Raw genomic sequence first — 7815 nt, 5'->3', positions numbered from 1 at the left:
ATGTGATTTACAGTTTTGCTAATAACTCACAAACTTCATAATGCAAACTGGGGCAGAAAATTTTGTTTGTTTTGTTGTTTTGATTGCAGGCACCCACCTGGAGAATGAGGAAATCCATTTCAAGTTCTTTTTAGAGTCACTTCAAATTTCAAGTCAGTAGCAGGCGCCCACCTGAAGAATGAGGGAAGTCATTTCAGAATTTAATTCAAGTTAGAAGTAGCAGAAGCTCGTGGAAAGAATGCGAGTCAACAGTCCGAGACGATCAACATAAGTAATTTCAATCCAGAAAAGAAAAGAAAAACAAAAAAAAATGAAAAGGAAAGGGAAGCGAATCCAAAATGCAGAAGTCGAGACAAGAGGTAGATTGCTCAAGACATGACTGAAGTCACAAGCATGGTGTGTCCGGTTTTGATCTGAAAAGCTTAAGAAGAATGAACTAGCACCTGCAGCTAGCGAGCATCAAGTTTCAAATCTAAAGTCTGCATGAAGAACCATTCAAGACTCAAGATCAAGCTTTAGAAGACTTATAGATAGGAATTTTGTAACTCATAGCTGACAGACTTAGTTAGTCTTTTTTATTTTTTTATTTTGATGTAATAACAGGACCGCAGACCGGAACCTCGATGGAACGGCACCTCAATCAGCCCTCCACCTCGGTATACTCTATCATTATTCCTACTTCTAAACTACACGTGGCCTGATTCCTTTATTGCCAAGGATATGTAGGCAGCTCATATACCAGGGCTCGATCACATTTTTCTCTTATCTTTTAGTTTTTGGTCTCTCTAAATAAGGGTTGAGTCAAAAAACTTGTCTCGTCGTTCTTTGTCTAAAAATACTTCGTATTTCTATTCAAAGAGGGGCAGGTGTAGATATGTGATTTTTGACTCTCCCCAAGATTTTACATATTTTAACATTTAAATACTCAGTTTAGATCTAATATAGTTATTTCAACTAATTTTGACTCTTTTACATTATTTTAAGAACAAAAATTGAAAATTATAAAAATAGTTCCATATTTCTCTACTTAATAGTTTCATATTTAATTTAATTTTAATAGTTTGTACTCCTTAATTAAGATTAATTAGTATTTTCGTAGTATATTTTGTTATCAATATTATTTTTGTAAAAAGAAAAGAATCAATTTTTGGATTAGTTCTTATTTTCATGTCACAAGACCAACATTTTGAGCCTAATCGGGCCAAATCTTAGGCCCAAATTCGGAGCCCACTTCTTCCATACCCAAAAAAACCCTTCTTCTTAAAACAACATCAGACCTTCTTCTTCAAGGAGGACTCAACAAGAAAAACCCTAGAAGACAACATTATCCATAGCTGCCCTTCTTCTTCAACCAAGACAAGCCAAAAAACCCTAACCCTACAAAAGTTACACCAGCCGCCCAAGACCCCTCCTCTCCACAGCACCCTACACCGCCGCCAGCCCACTCCGACCAGCCACACACAGTCGCCAAACGACCACCATGAACACCGTCGGACCTCCTCTCCATCTCCCAGTGACCGCACCACCCCAACTCCTCTCAAATCTCCTGCAACAAAACCAGCTGCAACGCCGTTTTCCATCACACAAGAGCACTCCAATCCCAACCTTTTCCAGATCTCAAACATCCGACTTCCATTGCCGGCGAGCTTCACCGGGAACCGGCAGAAACTAACCTGAAAATCCCCTAAAAACCAGTTCGAAAACTATCCTTTTCTCATCTCAAAACGAAACTGAAAATCAGTCGAACAACAGCCATCGACAACTCGATTTTTTCTCCTTCGTACCAGCTGAAACTCACACGAAAAGGTTACTATTTGTTCAGCTCTGAAATCGTGCATTGAAATGTGCTCGAAGTCGAGCTTCGCCGGAAACCGATTAGCTCATCATCTTTCATTCGAGTCCGTCAATTCTAACTGAGGTTCTGGCTGATTTTGTTGCTACTCGTAGAGGTTATCCAGTCGAAAGTTCTGCTCGTTGACTTTGTTGTTCTTTCTCGTTGAATTTCGGAACCAAGGGTTGTGTTTTTGCAGTTTCTTTTCATTGTTATACTGAAGAAAATTCTCCTAACATTTTGCTTATTTTGGTTGCCGATTCGAGTTCCCGTCCAAGGTTCATCACATTTTTTAGTTCAAAGCAGTTGAACAATCAATTTTCAGCTATATTGAGGTCCATTTTGTTTATCTTACACAATTATTTGAATATTTTTGAGTGGATTTCTCGTTTGAGTTTGTTTGGTGTGCTTTAGGTGCTCTATTTGCTAGTCCGTTATATTCGATTTGCTCATCTTATTCGAAATTACATTAATAAATACCTATGAAGGTTGAGTTGCCTATTGTTTTGTGAATTATTACATGTGAACTAAAATTAGGAAAAACAATGATCAATGGGCCACGGGGGTTGACAGATTTGAATAGCAAAGAGAATGGACTTAGGCTTTATATGAGTTTGATCTTTTAGTTACTCGTTAGTGACATGTTTTAGATCCGACAATTTAGGCAACTTTAAGGAATCATTTGTGGTGCGTAAGCAAGCCTTAGGATTTTGGGTGGATTTTGAGGAGAGAGGTCGTTCCTTAGTTAAATTTATCCGGGGAATGCCACGAAGGACTTGTATATATTTTATTCCGGGGAATGCCCCGTAGTACTTGTATTTGGAGGCTAAAAGTAGAGCTTGTAGTATTTTATTTTATTTTTATTTTTCTTTTATTAGGTGGGGACGACCTCAAGCCTCGTGTATGTTTATTTTGCTTTTCCGTGTTTATTACCTCAATTCGAATATTTTAAAAGTCAGCTTGATCATGTGCGCAACCGTACTAGTTACGGGACTTGGGGAGTGCCTAACACCTTGTCCCCGAGTCAAATGAACCCCCTTACTCGAATCTCTGGTGCGGACTTAGTTTTGGAGTCACTACATGAAAACACCTACTTTGTAGGGGTTTTTTGGTCAAATTGTGACGGTTTTTGACCCCCACTAAAAGAATTGTGGTGGTTTATAGAAGTGCCACAGTTACCTTTGCCACGAGCATTATGGCGGCGAATTTTTAAAACCTCCATGACAAACGCCACAAAATGAATTTTTAATTTGTGGAAGGGGGGGGGGGGGGGTTGAAAGATAATTAGTGTTAGTTTTAAACCCCCGCAATATGATTTCAATGTGTCAATAAAACAATAATGCGAGGGTTTATAAACCCCCTCAATATGATCGTAGTAGTTCAAAAAAAAATATTGTGGGGGTTTATAAACCCCCAAAATATGATCTAAATATTTTTTTTAAAAAGGTTATGTTGGGGTTTATAAACCCCCAAAATATGATCAAAATATTTTTTTAAAAAAAGGTTACGTGGGGGTTTATAAAACCCCAAAATATAATCTAAATATTTTTTTTTAAAAAGTTATGTGGGGTGTATAACCGCTACAATATAATATTAGTGTTTTAAAAAAAAATAGTGGCAGTTTATTTCTGCCACAATGTTTTTATTGTTGAAAACTCCTTCTATTTGAATATTTTTTATTTATAGGATTAAAGAAATAATTATATCAAATAACTTACAACATAAAACAAATTTCATAAATAATCACCAGAGTGACAAACATTACAAATTCAAATCCTCATGGAACTAAATAAATTTTTTATCATGAGGAATGATATATGATATGGTAACCAGCTAGGATAGTAAAAATGTATTCATTAAAAAATTGAACTTTATAAATCATTTAGAATATAATGGAGTACTTTTTTTCTAGCTAAGTCTCCACAAACTCCGCCAAAATAATATTATCTCTTTCTGAGTAACAAGCTCATGGATGAATGATTGCAATATATCAGCTGCAGCTGAATCCTTTTGAGTAACAATGTTGATAATATCTCTTTCTTGTTGAAGTAAATACTTCGCTGAAAAGACAAGAGAGAATGTATATATAAGTGAAACTCTTAGGTCAAATAGCTTAGCTTGAAAAATGTTTAACATGTCTATCAACTTTTTTTGTGAGTTGATTCAGCAGATTTGTACGAACTTGAGCCTATCGATCAAAAGACAAGTCGTTACTTAACTATCCAAATATTCTTCTCTGCTAATATCACGAGCAAGAGATATGGGTGCGAATTAGTAATAACAAAGGTGAAAATTTCACATAGCAAGGCTGTCAAATGAAGAAACTCTGACACCTAAATATACTCGCTTGTATAGAGAGTCACTGTCTTTGGAGGTCCATCAGGTCAGTTGTGAAGGTAGAACATGCTCCATGGAGGAGACCTGCTTTGGAGAGAGAACTGGAACCAAGGCGTGAAACCTCCATATTAGCAACCTTACGTCATATAGCTCAAGATTTACATAATTTTCTGCATGTCTAGTCAACGACTCGTGTGAAACATTCAGCACACACAAAAACTCTAAATTAATAGTTCAATCGCAAAAGATAAAAGCAACAGAAAATTTAAGGCATTTTAGCATCGCAACACAGTGTCATAAATATTCCTACTCTAATGATATTCTAGGATATGGATACAATTATTCATTCTATGACTGAAAGTATTAAGATGCTCAACTCACCTTGGCCCATCTTGAAGAATTGTGATAAAACAATGGAGCATCTTTCAAAGTTCAGGGTATTCAGTGAAAGACTACAGACAACCATATAGTTTGCTGCCAGATACAACAAGTTAGTACATTTTGCACTAAGAAAGCTTCGGCATTGCACCATAAAACTTACGGAAACAGGAAATTGAAAGCAAAGCATAACTAATATAGTAAGAGACAAAAAGGATATCCAATTTGCAAATGAGTGGCCAATTGTGCTCTTTTCTTCTGCTCCACACTACCCTAGCCCCTAGCCCTTGTTTTAGGACACAACACAATTTATGAAACATGAGCAATAATTCTGCCTACAACTTTTGAATAACAGAGGATTAACTAAACTAAAAGCAAGAAAGCACACATACAAGCTTTAAGAGATGGTCACATGTTCAACTACAACTGAGTCATCATTTCTATTTCTCAAGGGCGAGGAGGACACAACAAGATTCTCAACATATTCAATCTTAAAAGGTTACACAAAGCATTGAGGAAGCTTTTAGTCAATGATGGCATGTCACATGAAACGCATAGACAACTAGAATAAACAGTATGTTAACTTCATGCTGCAGTATTGCAAACTAATACAATCAATGGATTTCAGAACCATGTATTTGATGAATTTAATATTTATATTTTTCACCGACTCACCAACCAAAAAGTAAAAGCTCACAATCTAGGAGTTAACTGAGCATTCAGCTATCGAAATCCAAGCTAAACAATATTGTCCTGTTTGCGGGAACAATAATTATTGTCCTAAGACAGTTTAATAAATTGACAGATTTTACTTGACTATAAACAAGGATACATCTTCTCGAATTCCCGATTAAGCAAAACAAACAGAACACACTTTTTAAGGCACCCAAAAAGAATGATCGATTAATACAAACCAAACACTGGACAAATGATGAGATAAAAAGTTTTCCACAAACTACCCAGCAAACCCAATCTAGAGCCCCAAAAAGATCTGTCTTTTTTTTTAACTCCAATATAAAATAAAATAAAAACCACAATATACTCTACAAGCAGTCAAATCCAAGTAATTGGCAAAGAGGGCCACATAGAATCAAAGAACTGCACAATGTTACTAGTTGGGTAAAACTAGGCAGTGAAATAAACTACATATCTACATCCTAAATATAAAGAACAAATGTGTTTCCACCAATCATATTGATGAAAGTAAAATGAACAAACTTCAAAAAATTAAAATACAAATAGAAAAAAGAGAATTGACCTAATGCTCACCAGGATTTCATCTCTCCAAGAGGAATAATATAGTGAATATATAGCTCTAAAAATAGAAGTTTCTGACTAAGAAAATGGGAGAAGAGGGGAAAGTGGAAATATGGAGGGAAACAATGGCGGGAATAAAGAGAAGTTATCTAAGTAGTTGAGTAAAAAACGAGGGAACTGAAGAGGAAAACGAGGGAAGTGGTATCTTTACCTTTTTTTCTATTTACTTTTATTATACAATTATTTAAATAGAGCACATTTGGAAAATAGAAATAATATGTTTGGTAAAATTTATTTAAATACTTCATTTATCTACTACACAAGAATTAATAAGAAAGTAAGGACAAAACAAAAAATCCAAAACAACGACAAACTAAAATATACAATAATTTACAAAAACCATTAAATTAGATAAAAGTAACAAAGTTCTAGTTATTAAATTATTTATTTAATACACATAGCGTTTACTTATTTATTGCATCTCATAGTAACTTTAATACTATTGTATTGTTTATACTTGTAAAAACGTACAAGATAATTTATTTTTTATGAGTTTATTTTTTTTTTAATTTCTTAAACTCTAATATACTTTTTTGGTTTATTATCCGTCATTTATAAATTAAACAATTTAAAGATATATTGGGCTTACGCCTGTCTAATATAAACGAAAAAATATGCTTTAGTTTAATCATAAATAATATCTGCATTTATAGGTAACGACTACACACCCAATGAACAACAATTGCAGGAGAGACATCCAAGTGTTGTAATTATCTTCACAAACATTTGCTTTATTTATTTATTTTATTTTAGATAATTTAAATTTTAAAGGATTATAAATAATTGCAATACTTAGTATGAATATTTTGTTTATTTTCATCATAGTAGGTGTTCTATGTTCAAATAGTATTTTTAAAGGTGGGTGTATGAAGCAAACTATTTTACTATGAGACAAGTATCGCTTGTGACTATGAGACCAAATTGAATCAAAGATCATTTCTTGTTTTTGTTGAGCCACACTTCAACTTTTGTGATGGCTCATTTTGCATTATTCTTTTGTTACCCAATATTGTGGTCCAACATTGTAACGACCTAACCGGTCGTTTTGAGCTCTAGCGCATGGTTTAGCAGTTTGAGGCCATGAACAGCTTCACTTCAGGTATTATGACTTGTATGCATGGCCGGAATTGAATTCCATGGAATTCGGAGTTGATTTGGAAAGGGAATTCTCATTTCGGAAGCTTTAAGTTGAAAAAATTAGCTAAGATTGGATTTTTGAGTAAACAACCTCGAAATCGGGGTTCGAAGGTTCCAGCAGGTTCGTATGATGATTTCGAACTTGGGTATATGTCCGGAACGGGTTTTGGAAGACCCGGGAGCGTTTTGGCGCCTATTGTGGAAGTTAGCATTTTGGAAGAAATTTCATAAGTATGGGTTGAAATGCATTTCAGTATTATCGATGTCTGTTTGGGATTTCAAGTCTGGGAATAGCTCCGTATGGTGATTCTGGTATTGGGAGCGCAATCGGAAGTGAATTCGGAGGTCCATAGGTCATTTAGGAGTCATTTGGCTAAGGATAGAAATTTGAAGGTTTTGGGGAAGTTTGACCGAGAGTTGCCTTTTTGATATCGGGGTCGGATTTCGATTCCGGAAGTTGGAGTAGGTCAGTAATGTCAAATATGACTTGTGTGCAAAATTTGAGGTCAATCGGACGTGATTTGACGGGATTCGGCATCAAATGTAGAAGTTTGAATTTCAAAGTTCATAAAGTTTGGATTGGAGTACAATTCATGATTTCGACATTGTTTGATGTTATTTGAGGCCCCGAGCAGGTCCGTGTTAAGTTATGGGATTGGTTTGTGTGATTAGACGGGGTCCCGGGGGCCTCGGGTAGATTCCGGATGGTTAACGGACTGAATTAGAATTTGGAGGAAGAGCTTAAGTTGCTGCCTTCTGGTGTCCTGCAGGAATTGGGCCGCAGATGGGGTTTTCACCAGAAGTGAAGAGACCGC

The 7815-nt window shown here is 35.6% G+C and overlaps 1 long non-coding RNA gene across 1 annotated transcript; it reads right to left on the bottom strand.

The window, feature by feature from the left end:
- Window positions 1–3584: 3584 nt before the first annotated feature.
- On the bottom strand, window positions 3585–5959 carry LOC107824771 (uncharacterized). The gene is made up of 3 exons (XR_001656935.2): window positions 5816–5959; window positions 4550–4642; window positions 3585–3891 (listed from the first exon to the last, which is right to left on the bottom strand). It is a non-coding gene; the product is annotated as an uncharacterized LOC107824771 (long non-coding RNA).
- Window positions 5960–7815: the final 1856 nt, after the last annotated feature.

This window comes from Nicotiana tabacum, chromosome 3 (genome assembly GCF_000715075.1).
Source record: "Nicotiana tabacum cultivar K326 chromosome 3, ASM71507v2, whole genome shotgun sequence".
In the NCBI taxonomy this organism is placed as follows: Eukaryota; Viridiplantae; Streptophyta; class Magnoliopsida; order Solanales; family Solanaceae; genus Nicotiana; species Nicotiana tabacum.
Note: the sequence above shows the minus strand (reverse complement) of the source record. Positions and strands in the feature narration are given on the sequence as shown.